Raw genomic sequence first — 12222 nt, forward strand, 5'->3', positions numbered from 1 at the left:
CTTTAGCTGAATGTTAGGTGGAAATCAGATTGGGAATTCTGGGGTTCATGAATCCTTAGGATACAAGAAAAACTTGAAAATTAACCTTACTGTGGGATGGAAGTCAAGAGCTGACAAGCTGCTTTCTGTGAGGATCTGAAAGGATCATGGTATCATTGACTGGTACATGTTAAACCAGAAATGCTGGTTGTGGAGCTTCGTTGTAGGGCAGCTGCTTTCTTACTAGCAGTGCTTTTCAAATTTTTAATAGGTATCTGCCATGAAACATTTAACTAGTAAGCACAGTACCCTTTGGGCACTAAGTGTTTATCAGGATGGTAAATTATCTGTAAGCTGCTGCTCTTCTGAAAATTCAGTTCTCAGTTAGAAAGGTGAAGCTTTCTGTAAGGCTCAGGTACAGCACACGATGTAGGATTACACTGGGATGGTTTACTGGGGAGGAAGCAATAGCAGGAGATGCTTTGTGGAGTTACTTGCCTGTTACAGATCTGGAAGTTCTGCTGTGAGTGGAGCATGCCCAGGGTTTGAGATGGAAGAAACAAAGCCAAATATTTAGACATAGTAACTGAGGATTGCAGTATTTTATTGGTGTAGAGGCATTCATGTGGGCTTATAATAATCTTGATGGAAATTGTGGTTTGACCTTGGTTAAAGTTTCAGGTAACCACAACAGAGAGTTGCTTCATACAACAGTTTATGCCTGTCCTGTGCCAATGTGCTTGAGTCCTTACTCAGTTTTAACAGCGTGCAGTCATATACTGGGAGCACAGTCCTCTCAGCATAGGAAAAGTTGAAGATTTGGGTTAATCAGTAACCATTGCTACACAGGGTTAAGATGTTCTAGAGAAGTTTTTGTTGCTTGTGCTACTATCGGTGTTACCAGGTGGAAGTAAACTTTGAGGCTTGTTTCCCAGGAAAAAATGCATCCTGAGCATGGCAGTGTGGTTCCAGGTTTGGTGTTGCAGCTTGTGTTACATGCCAACAGGTCCAGCATGCTCTGCCACTTTCTACTTTTTTTTTCCAGAGAAGTGCAATTCAGACTTTTGATATCATAAAAGATGTCTGTGCACAGTTTCAGCTGTTGCTTTTTGGTGTCCTTTAAAAAGTGTAAGTTTAAAATAATTTGTCCTTGATTTACCCTGTTATTTCTTAGGTTTTACGGGATGTCACAGTTAGGATACCAAATACATTGTAAGATTATTGTAGGATTATTGTAAGATTGGAACAAGCTGCTATCCAGGCAACACTTGGCTTTTTGATTCTAGTTGATGTGAAATGGGTATGCTCTTGGCAGTCCTGTGCCCAGATTTTAAACTAGTGGTGGACACACAGGTTGAATCTTGATTTAATGATTGCTTTTTTCCCCCCTATGTGACCAGTTGTAAAACGAAGTTTTATTACTTGAAATTGGCTTTCTGGTGATGTTATTATTCTGCATGTGCTGCAGTACATGAGCATTGGACTTTGTGCTTCCCATACAAGTCCTGCCTAAGGTCTGTGGAGAAGGTAAAATTTGCCCCTCTATTTGTGGGTATTTTCACCTTAAAATAATCATGCAGATATTAGTGTCTGCTTGTGGGATGATTCTTGAACAACTGTATCTAACAAATGTAGTCAGATAATATACTTTTGAACAAGCTGAAGTTACAGAATTTTTGAAGCAGAAGGGTAAAGGATAGTTAAATCTGCATATTTTTCTCTAACTTATGCTGTGAAGTGGATAAATGTGGATTTTGGGGGAATTATTCTCCACACTGTCAGTAAACTGTCTTTGGGCATCAAGCATTTTACCTTCCTCTTTGCAGTGGCATTGTTGGTCTCAAGTCCCATGCAAGCAACAATTTCCAAAACGTTTGCAGTACAGGGGCAGGCGATTCAAACACCTCCTTCCCAGCTAAGCTGAACTACAGTTGCACGTCACTTAACTGTTAATCAGATTTCTTTCTTACAAGTTAACTTTTAAAAGAAAAAAGCAGAAGGTATGGGTGGGGAAGATGAAGCAGCCTATCTGCCAGCCAGGCTGGTGCTTATCTTTCAGAAATTGTTCATGGTCTCCTCTTTTTTGGGAGGATTGTGACATGGTCAGTGGAAATAATGTCTTCTAGGCTATGGAGGTGGTGTTGTTAAGCCTTTCTCTTCATGGCTAGCTTTGTCTTAAGAATATGTAATTGGGTTTGAACCTTTTAAAATAAAGGTTATACAGTAAGTTAATCTTGTACCAGTGCTGCTGCTCTAAAATTGGAGCATTTTCCCATCTAAATATAAAATCATTGCTGTTGAAGTTCACTTGTCCCCTTTTTTAATACCTTTGTGTCATTTATTCAACCTAACATATTCATTTATTGGAAGCAAGAATAGTTCTCACATAGTCACCTCCACTGCTTCCAAAAACAAAACGAAGAGGAACTTGAATAAACATCAAGAAGAGAAGCTATTTTTGCTTTAAAACTTTTTTTTCCCCCTGAAGTCTTCGTGGTCCTTTCATAATGAGAAGAACTCTGCTGCTGCTCTGGAGGAGTATGGCTCTGGAGCAGTGTGGTTTTAAAATAGAAGTTTCTTTTGCAATGGTTCTCACTTGTTGCTTTTGTTTTGAGGTAACTTTGGCTGAATAACCTCCCTTTAGGATATATTAAACAGAATTGAGGATCAAAATTGTATACTACCAAAAGGAGTATTGATGTAATATGAGAAACTGCTGTTTTCTGTTTTTTCCCCCTGAGGTTTTAGTGGAATTAGTTTTAAGCTTGTGTCTCAAATTCTTTTGGAATTTGTAGCCATGGGAAGTAGCAGGAAGCAGATGAGAGATCACTTTTGGGGACCTCTGTAGTCTTCTCTTACAGATAATTCTTGTTATCTCTGTGTCATCTTGTGCTTGCTACCCTGGCATGGTCACCACTCTTTTATTCTGCTGGCATTTGCACCAGCAGCACAGTAACCTTTCTGTGCACTTACAAGGGTGAGCAGGCAAAGCTTATGGAATTTGGGCAGTTTGATGAAAATGTACTGGAACTGGCCCCGTGTAGTGCCTTATTTTATAGCTGTAGGGTTTTGGTGCTGTGCTGGTATAAACATATTCTTTTTCAACACTTGAGAGCCCCTTTAATGGACTAGAAATCTTCCAGGGCTCTACTAACTGTTTCAGTTATTATGAGTGAGCATTGTCCAGACATGTAGTGAAAATAAAATCTAGCAGATAAATAGATTGCATTCGGGGTTAAGCATTGTCAAGCATTGTCTAAGAGGGGGTTTTATTAATATTCATTGGGTAGGTCTTGTGTCAAGGAAAATGAATGCCAGCTGCACTGATACAGCCAGATGATTAAGAACTGAACTGGTATTAAGGTCACTGGCTGAATTAGAGAATGAGGTGGATTAATGTTTGCACAATAGTGAAGTGGCTGGCAGATGCTAGCAGTCGTGGTCTTTATTTTTCTATTAAAAATGTAGAAGAAATGTATAATTTTAATGTTGCTCTATATCAACTTGACAATTAAATGCCTGCTGGCAGTGATGTGTAACTTCCTTGGGACAGATTACAGAACACTTCTGTCAAAATGTTGTGCAGGCATTCATCTCCAAACCCCACAAACCAAGCTTTATAAATTAAATTAACATACTACTTGTTTTGTCAGAGATCTGCTTGTTAATTTGTTTACTGCTAAAGGTAATGATGTTCTTCATTTAATGAAGCTCCCATGGATGGCCAAAACACAATTTGTACAAGGAAAAGAAACATTTAGAAGATATTACTATTCCTTTCCTTTTTCTTTCCCATCTAATGATTTGCCCTGAATTTGAAGGTGTTCAATGTGACAAGAAGGGTGAAGCTACTCAGGAACTGTCTCCTGATCCTTGTGAGTCTGGAGTTTGAGCATTTGGCTTTTCAGAAGTGGAGTCCATATGTGGTGGGGTAGTGTCTAAGCTATTTTCTGAGACTGAAGGAAGGATTTAAGTTGCTCATGGTTACTGCAGATAGAGAACTTCAAATTTTTCTGCTTCAGTCATTAGCAATTGTTTTCTGGATGCAGTGGTAATTTTGCTCTAGAGAGTGGAATCACTTGTACCAAGGGCTGAACCCTTATTTGATTAAGTAATTAAGCAGCAAGAACTTAAAATTGCCTACACAGACAAAATGTAGTTTCAAAGTGGGATGTTACATGCATGCAGCACATTGTCAGCTCATCAGCAGAGTTGCATTCAAATCTTAATTTCCTAGATCCCTACTGAAGAGCCACTTGGGTGTATTTTGAGTGAGCATTTTGGCACTCCTCTGCAGAGCTCCTGTGATACAACTGTGCTGCTGCTGACCACTGGTAGTTTAATACTGATTGCCAAAGTACAACTCTTCTGGTAACGAGTAAAGTGTGGAAGATGATAGCTGAAATAGCATTTAGCTATTGTTTTCTTTGGCATGGTTATAACCTTAGACATAGAAAGTTGGAAAATGAAGAGCAAGTGCAAATCCCTTTCAAATACCTCCATATCCATTTTCACTCCTAGTTAAAAAAAAGTAATGATTGCAGACAGTGAATGTATTAGTGTTGCTTTTGATAATTGGTGGTAGGATTTCCCCTAGGTAACTGCAGTAAACACCCAGTGAAATGTGGTTTCTGCCAAAATATACAGAATGGGCTTTTTCATGTGAGGAAAAAGAATTGTCACTATATTGAACTTGAAAAACTATCATCTATTATGTTCGTGAAAAGCAGCCAGCATAAAGCTGTATTTCAATGGAAGGCTGAGCCATTTGATTTTGATGTTTCAGACTGGAGTATAATGAGTGTTTGACAAGTACTTCTGCTTTATTGGCAAAATAGTACCAAATATTTGCTTAGAATAGGCAGCAGATACCATAAAGATGTGTATGCTGCAATGTAGCTTCCTAGTTGGTTTTTTCTAATTACAGAATATAGTAATAAAACTTCAGTGGTGGGCCTTATTATTTATGGAGGGTTTTTTTAGTGGAAAAGAAGGGCAGCAAGGTGGAACAACCTGGTTTTCCATGCTGCAGCTGCTGGTTTCCAGTTACAGTGGTAGTTGATTTGGAACAGGCACTTGGGGCAACACGTTCATCAGGAGGGTTGGTTTCTGCATTGGCTGATAGTCTAGAAAATCTCAATCTGCCTAATTTAAAGGTTTATTTGTGGCGTGGCTTCACTGATATAAACGTCATGGCTGATACTTGGTTTTATATGTTTTGGCTTTCCTTACTTTACATCTTCATCTACACAACCTCAAAGGTCACTTGTCTAAAGTTGTAGTGCAGAGTAAATCTCTTTAAGTGTATTAAGACATTGCAGAAGGGTCTTTATAAGGAACCCCCATAGGATTTGACTGTAATGTCAGAACCTGTGAAGGTGATTTATGAGGTAGGCACATCAGTATTTCCTGGTTGTAAATATTCCACTTGGGTGGTATACAAAGTTGTATCTAATTGATATGGGGGTCATTATTTGCAAATTGCCAGAGACTCATTATTTGTAACTACTTTTTCATTAGTGTATAGAGAGAACTATTTATAATACTGAAACTCAGCAATGTCAGTTCTGTTTACATAAAACAGCTTTATTTTTAGATGAATTGATGATGTGTCTCAGCTTCTGAGCTTGGTGATAACTAATTTCAGCCTTTTTAGGAAATAATGTGGAAGTTTCTTCGAAAGATCCTGGTATTTACAAAGGGTTCTTGTTCTTCATAGCATCCCAAATGCAGGGTGGTTCAAATGCCTGTGAATGGTGCTTCCATTTTGTTTATAACAGATCTTCAGAGCAGATCTTTCCTTCTGGAAAGTGCTGATTTTTTGCATCTCAATTTTGAAAGGTTGCTCAAACACTCTGCTGATTGCTGCTGGTTCCTGGCACTTCCCAGTTATTTATAATACCTCTGTTTGTTTGCATGTATTTGTCAGTTGGCTTGTCTGTCTGTTTTGATAGAAAATATGGGTTCCTAAAAATACTGGCTTAGTGTTTTTAGTGTTTTCTGAGAAGAGAATTCTGTAACACTAATGCAATTCTTTTTTTTTTCTTACTCCCATGCAAACACTTACTTATTTGTGGTGCTTATGTATTAAAGATAAAACCATGATTAAAAGTGGATGTGAGTGTATTTGCAAGGATGTGTAATACATCTGTTGAGATGCTCACTCAGTTTCTCTGCTGCTTTCTATGGGTACATATATTATTTCGGTGTAGAGCGTGGTATTTCATGTTTGTCTTGATGTGAAATCAATGTGTTACTGCTTACACTTGTTACTAAGTGGCACTTTCTTTTTTTTTTTTTTTTTAATTGAACCCTGAAAAATTGGTGGCCCTTCGGACAGGCAGTGTTGCTATTATGGAGCATTCCTGCACAGACAGTGTTCTTCCTGTGGCTCCCCCAAACCAGAGCCACCTTCAGGATGAGTGTCAGAATGACATACTGCCTGAAAACATCTGCTCTTCCTGGGCTGTTATTTTATTTGTATCAGGGATAGACTGCCTGGGAAACTGGGATGTTGACCTAACTGTTCCTTATGCAACATCCTAATTCAGAAGCTCTTCTATCCAGCAATACAGAAATATTTATGTTGGCAAGGCAACAGCTTTTCTGTCTCAATCTCTGTGTCCTGCAGGGAAAAATCTTATTTTGTACTCATGGAGGATACAGGATTTAACTCTTCTGTAGCTTTATTTATTAAAGCTGGTAAAATGGTATGTGCATTGCTCTTCACAACTTTCAGTGCCCAGGACTTGGAGAGGAATTTCTTTGTTTTTTTTTTTTTTCTAACCTGACTTGCATTTAGCCTTTTTGTCTAAATCCTTGGCAGCAGATAGCTGGTTTCACCATGTATATTCTCTTGTCCCCTCCTCTTTTGCTGTCCTGTGTCTCTGTTGGAATACTTTGTCATAATTCATAATTCCTGTCTTAAAGAACGTGTTGTTCCCTTTCTGGTTCTTCCTCTGCAGAGATCCTTGTTTGCCATCTTCCCAGACTGGTGAAACTCCAAGTATTATCTTGGTATAAGATAAATACAACTTCTTCTAGCCACTCCATGATTTTTGCCCACTTACTCTCGTTTTCATTCTTTGAAGATGAAGGTAGTGGCTTTCATTAAATAGCTAAAAACCCCAAAGTCCTGTTATCCAGTGATGATGCTAATGTGAGAGACAGATCCATCTGTCTGTAATAATTTTCCTGCAAAGGGCAGCAGGTTATTCTGCTTGTTTCTGGTGTTAGTTTCAGACTTTTGTGACTCCAGATGGTGGACAATTAAGATCTCTATATGGATGCTTTCCCTGTTTAAAAACTTACTCTGCTTTAAACTTCTGGTTAGGGTGAATTTGGAGCTAAATTATGGTTATTTTCAGTCAGTTTTGATTTTGAGTTAGTCAGGGAACCCACTAGCTTTGTGTAGTGTGCTTCGTAACGTGGTGAGAAGGTCTTGATGTAAGCAGAGGTATGAGTGTGCCTTATTCTATAGGTAAACCTTCCTTGAACTATTCATATAGCTTTGCTAGGCCTTAATCTTTTTATTTCCTCTCCTTTAAAAGTTACAGTAATGTGCTGTCAGTTTTGTAACCACAAGTGACATTGGCATGTTCTTAAATCTGAACCTCAGCTCTTGTGGCTCTGGTGCTGCTTGAGGAGGGCTCTTCACAGGGGAAAGCTTTTGCTGAAGACAAAGGCACGCCTTAGGAGAGGAGTCCAGGAGATATTTGAAATCATAGAATCATAGATTATGCTGAGTTGGAAGGGACCCATCACGATCATCAAGTCCAGCTTCTGTCCCTGTGTATGGCACCCCAGGAATCACAGGATGTACCTGAGAGCGTTATCCAAATGCTTCTTGAACTCAGGCAGGCCTGGTGCTGTGACCATTTCCCTGGTAAACTTGTTCCAGTGCTTGACTGCCCTTTAGGGAAAAAAACTTTTCCTGATACCTAATATAGACCTCCCTTTATTCAGTTTCTGACCATATCCTTGAGTTCTGTCTTTGGTCACAGGAGTGAAGAAATCAGTGCCAGTCCCATCTCTTCCGCTTGCAAGGAGCCATAGACTGCAATGAGGTTGCTCACCCTTCAGCTGCCTTCTCTCCAAGCTGAACAATCGAGGTGACCTCAGCCACTCCTCTTAAGTCATCCCCTCCTAGACCCTTTACCTTCCTTGTTGCTCTCTTTTGGATGCTCTCCAGAAGCTTCCTATCTTTTTTATACTGAGGTGCTCAAAACTGCACACAGTACTCAAGGTGAGGCTGCACCAGAGCAGAGCAGGACAGTCACCTCCTTTGACCTGCTGGTGACACTGTGCTTGATGCACCCCAGGACACAGTTTGCACCCCAGGACACAGTTTGCCCTCCTGGCTGCCAGGTCACACTGCTGGCTCCTGTTCAGTTTGCCATCAGCCAGGACACCCAGGTCCCTCTCTGCTGAGCTGCTCTCCAGCCACTCGTCCCCCACCAGGGTTGCCCCATCCCAGGTGCAGAATTCAGCACTTGCTACCCTTCCCATGGTTGGTGATTGCCCATCTCTCTAACCTGTTGAGGTCCCAAGTGTTTCTACACTTCCATTTGCCATTAATGTATTTGAAAAAAATCTGTTTTTCCCCCACAGTTCTATCTAATTTCAGCTCCAGTTATGCTTTGGCCACTCAAATATATATACCTTGCATACTGGCTGCCAGTATTCTAGTATGAAAAATGTCCTTGCTTGTTAAATTTCTCAATGCTAAGTTTGTTTTAATAAAAAGAGGCAGATCTCTTTCCTTGACAATGTTATCTTTTATTTTATCCTATTGGGGATGAAATTCCTCAGATTTTACAGCATTGTGTTGGGCAGATTGGTGACAAGAGTCAGTGCGGGTGACAGCACTAGGGAAGCGTTTGCTGCTGTATAGAATTGTGCATGGCAGGATTGTTTGAGTATCAAAGGAAAGACCACTTTCTGAGGTCTTTGAAAAGGACTCTTTTGGAAAAAGATGTTTTAAAAGCAGTGGCGAAAAGTGCCTGGGAGTGAACAGCCTCTTTTGGCTCACCTTTATGGTGCTGTTGCAGAGTGTGGTCTGTGTCCAGGTGTGCCAGGCAGCCACTGAAGTTTATTCCCACCACCCTTCCAGAAACCAAATCAATAAGAGAAAGCAGAAGCTTGGGCACATGAGCAGTGGTTCATTTTCTGTGCTGTCCTTATGGCCTGTATTAATGCAAGAAACCTGTGCAATGTGAAAATTGTCCTTCAAGAAGGACAAGGCTGGCTCTTCTCAGGGCTTGGCTCTTGGGGCTTTCTTGTTGATGGCAGGCGTGGTCTGTAGATCTGGGTGGTAACTAAATGGCATTGAATGTGAGCAGTTCTGGGTAAAATAACATTCAGTCTTGTGTTCAGTCTTCAGTATCTCAAAAATATCTGAGAATGTCTTATGTCTGAGGAATTCTTAGATATTTTTAAGTTAGCTGCAAAGTCAGTTGTTAGTGTAGATCATGGTAGTTGAGGTTCTAATGTAGCTATGATGAAGAGATGAACTTAAGGTTAGGAGTTAGGTGCGGATGGGAGGCTTGTCTGAATAAATTCTTTTCAGTTTAGAAACCAGAAAAGCTTCCTGGGTAACTCAAGGTAAAGTTGTTATAGATTTTTTTCGTAGACTATGAAGATAATAGGTTGAGATGGGATAAGGGAGATCTATGTTTGCATTGACTGTGTATAAAGATGTGTGTACAGGGTTGGTTACTGCTGTGTGTGTACTCCAGGCATGGAAGTACACTTAGCTGCACTCAAAACTTGGTCATGGGAATCTATCTCTTTTCTTGCCTCTTTTTATCTCATGGTTTTGTGAACATAGTAGGTGTGTAGTTTTATACCACCTGCTTTAGCTCTCCAGTCGGGCACATTGGGTTTGTGGAAGCTCTGCAGCAGCAGCAGTGACTTAAGTGTGCTGTCTGACTTGTGTGTGCAGGTGAATTACCTGCTAATGCACTTGACCCTCCAGCCCTTTGAACTGACTATTTTTAACCTGAAACAGCGAGGAGACTTAATGGTAAATAGAGGTTGATCACAGGGCACTGCAGTCTTCTTAAGGCTCTTTGTTACTGTAACAGCCATCTTCCTGTGATGAACGGGGATTGTGTAATGGAAGGACTTTTCCTGGTAAGCATTCTGAGAGAATCCCCAATTCAGGATCTCAAAAAAACCCATCACCAAACCCCCCCCAAAATAAACAACAACAACAAAAGCCCCTGTAATGGAATCCAAATTCAGTTGTGTGTAAGATAAAAGTAGATGTGGTTGTATACTGCTGCTGCCAGGCTGCAGAGCTTTTTTAGCAGTGCCACTCAGTTCAACTGAGATTTAGGTGCCATGGCTCCTGGACACATGTTGTCTTCTGCTGTATGGTATTGCTGAGCTGTGATTGGGAGGTTACACTTCAGTGGTTAAATTGGGTGCTGGCTTTTGTCTCCCTCTTACACCAATTGCAAATACAAAGCCAGGGAACTATTGCAGGAGCCAGGCAGGTGAGGGGTACAGCTGGCTTCAGGTCTTAAAGTCCTGCAAATTGGCTCTGCTGGGATGGTGCCTGGAATTCCCATTCCCAGAGCCAGCTTTGCAGTCCAAGGTGAGAAGCATTGGGACTGAGTGACAGAGGAGAGACAGAGCCCTGCTGAAAAGGGCTTTGAGGAGCTAGAAACGTAACCAAGCCTAAACTGAGATAAAGGTATCAGTTTGTTAGTTCTCTCAGTATGTGTAAAAACAGTTCATAACCCAAAATACTGTGAAGTACAGGTCTGGTTTTGGCATTCAGTGGTAGATGCATCTCTCAGGAGTGGTCATCTTTCAGATAGATGCTTCTTCAAATGTAGGGATGCTTCAGTAGATCTTTATGTGACTGCCTCCTCCCTGGAGCTTTTGAAGGCCATGTTGGATGGGGTTTGAAGCAGCCTGGCCTAGTGGGATATGTCCAGCCCATAGCAGGGAGGTTGGGAGCTTATATGATCTTTAAGGTCCGTTCCAGACCAAACCAGTCTGTGACTCTTGCACCTGAATTATTTCCAATTCAGGTCTTCCTGAGTAGATGAGCAGGATGCTGGCACTGTATGCATATGATTTATTTTTTTTCCCCCTCTCTTCCACGTAAGTCTCAGCCAGAGGAGCACCAGTGCTTTTTCACTATCTGCACTGGATGCTTTGTTTAAGGAAGAGAAGCTTTCAGTTGGATGTATTTGCCAGAGCTCTCTATGGTCAGTTTTTATGTGATGCATTTGAAACTGTTCCTGATTTGAGTGCAGTGAAATGCCAGTGCTTGATTTGGAAGGGACCCTTCTGTCCCTGTTGAAGTCCTGAATCAAGTCTGAAGGTCTGAAAGGACCCTCAGTGTCGTGAGGGCTCCAGGTGGTGCATGGGAACGTCTGGGAAGCAAGACTTTTCCAGAATTAGTTTGGCAGAGCAAACAGAAACCTGCATTTACAATAGAGATTCCAGAATGATGTGGGATTTAGTTGCTGCCTTACAGTTTTACTCTAGGTAACTGTTCAGTGGTACTGTGTTAACTCTCCTGTGATTATGTGCCAATTGCCATCAGTTCTGTTGTGCTTGCCTATTACGTACTATTGAGTCATCTATGTTAGCATTTAATGCAAGTTTCTTCTGGATCATCACTAAAATTCCCTAGCATCTCTGGGTACATTGTGGACCTTCACACAGCAATTTGTTTATTTGAGTGATTTAAAGAAATAAGCATGCTGAAAGGAATTTTTCTTAGTCCTGAAAGTTACTTTGTCAGAAAGCAATGTGCATCCAGGTTTACTGCAGTAACTCCCATCCCTTCTTTTCTGTAAGGTGTTGGGAAAAGGCTCCTCTTCTTTGTACTTAAGGAGTTCCTGTCACAGCTTGCCTTAACCTCTGCCCTTGGAAAGTATGTAAGGAATTGACTGATAAAAAATCCCTTTCCTTTCCCAAATAAAGAAGCAATTGAGTGTTTTGTGGACACATGCTAGTTTGTATTGTTAAGGGCCCCCAGGTTGAGATATCAACTGGTACTAAATGTAATAGTGCCCATATATAGTGTGGAGAAAGTCTGAAAGAGACACAATACTGGGTTTGTGTGGAAGTTCTGCTGAGAATAGTTCAACTTGATGTTGTTTAGTAGCAGGTAACTAGCAGGAGCTGGTTACTGCTAACGTAAAAAAGCATCCATAATCCTGTTTCCCCAAGACTTAAAACATTCTTCTCTTGGTTCTAGTTTTCTTCATAATTCCTGTC

At 40.7% G+C, this 12222-nt stretch overlaps 1 protein-coding gene across 4 annotated transcripts in view; it reads left to right on the forward strand.

The window, feature by feature from the left end:
• AGAP1 (ArfGAP with GTPase domain, ankyrin repeat and PH domain 1) overlaps positions 1-12222 on the forward strand; it is a 352299-nt gene that overhangs the window by 69582 nt on the left and 270495 nt on the right. The window lies entirely within an intron of this gene.

The sequence above is a fragment of the Calypte anna genome, chromosome 7, assembly GCF_003957555.1.
Source record: "Calypte anna isolate BGI_N300 chromosome 7, bCalAnn1_v1.p, whole genome shotgun sequence".
NCBI classification, from domain to species: Eukaryota; Metazoa; Chordata; class Aves; order Apodiformes; family Trochilidae; genus Calypte; species Calypte anna.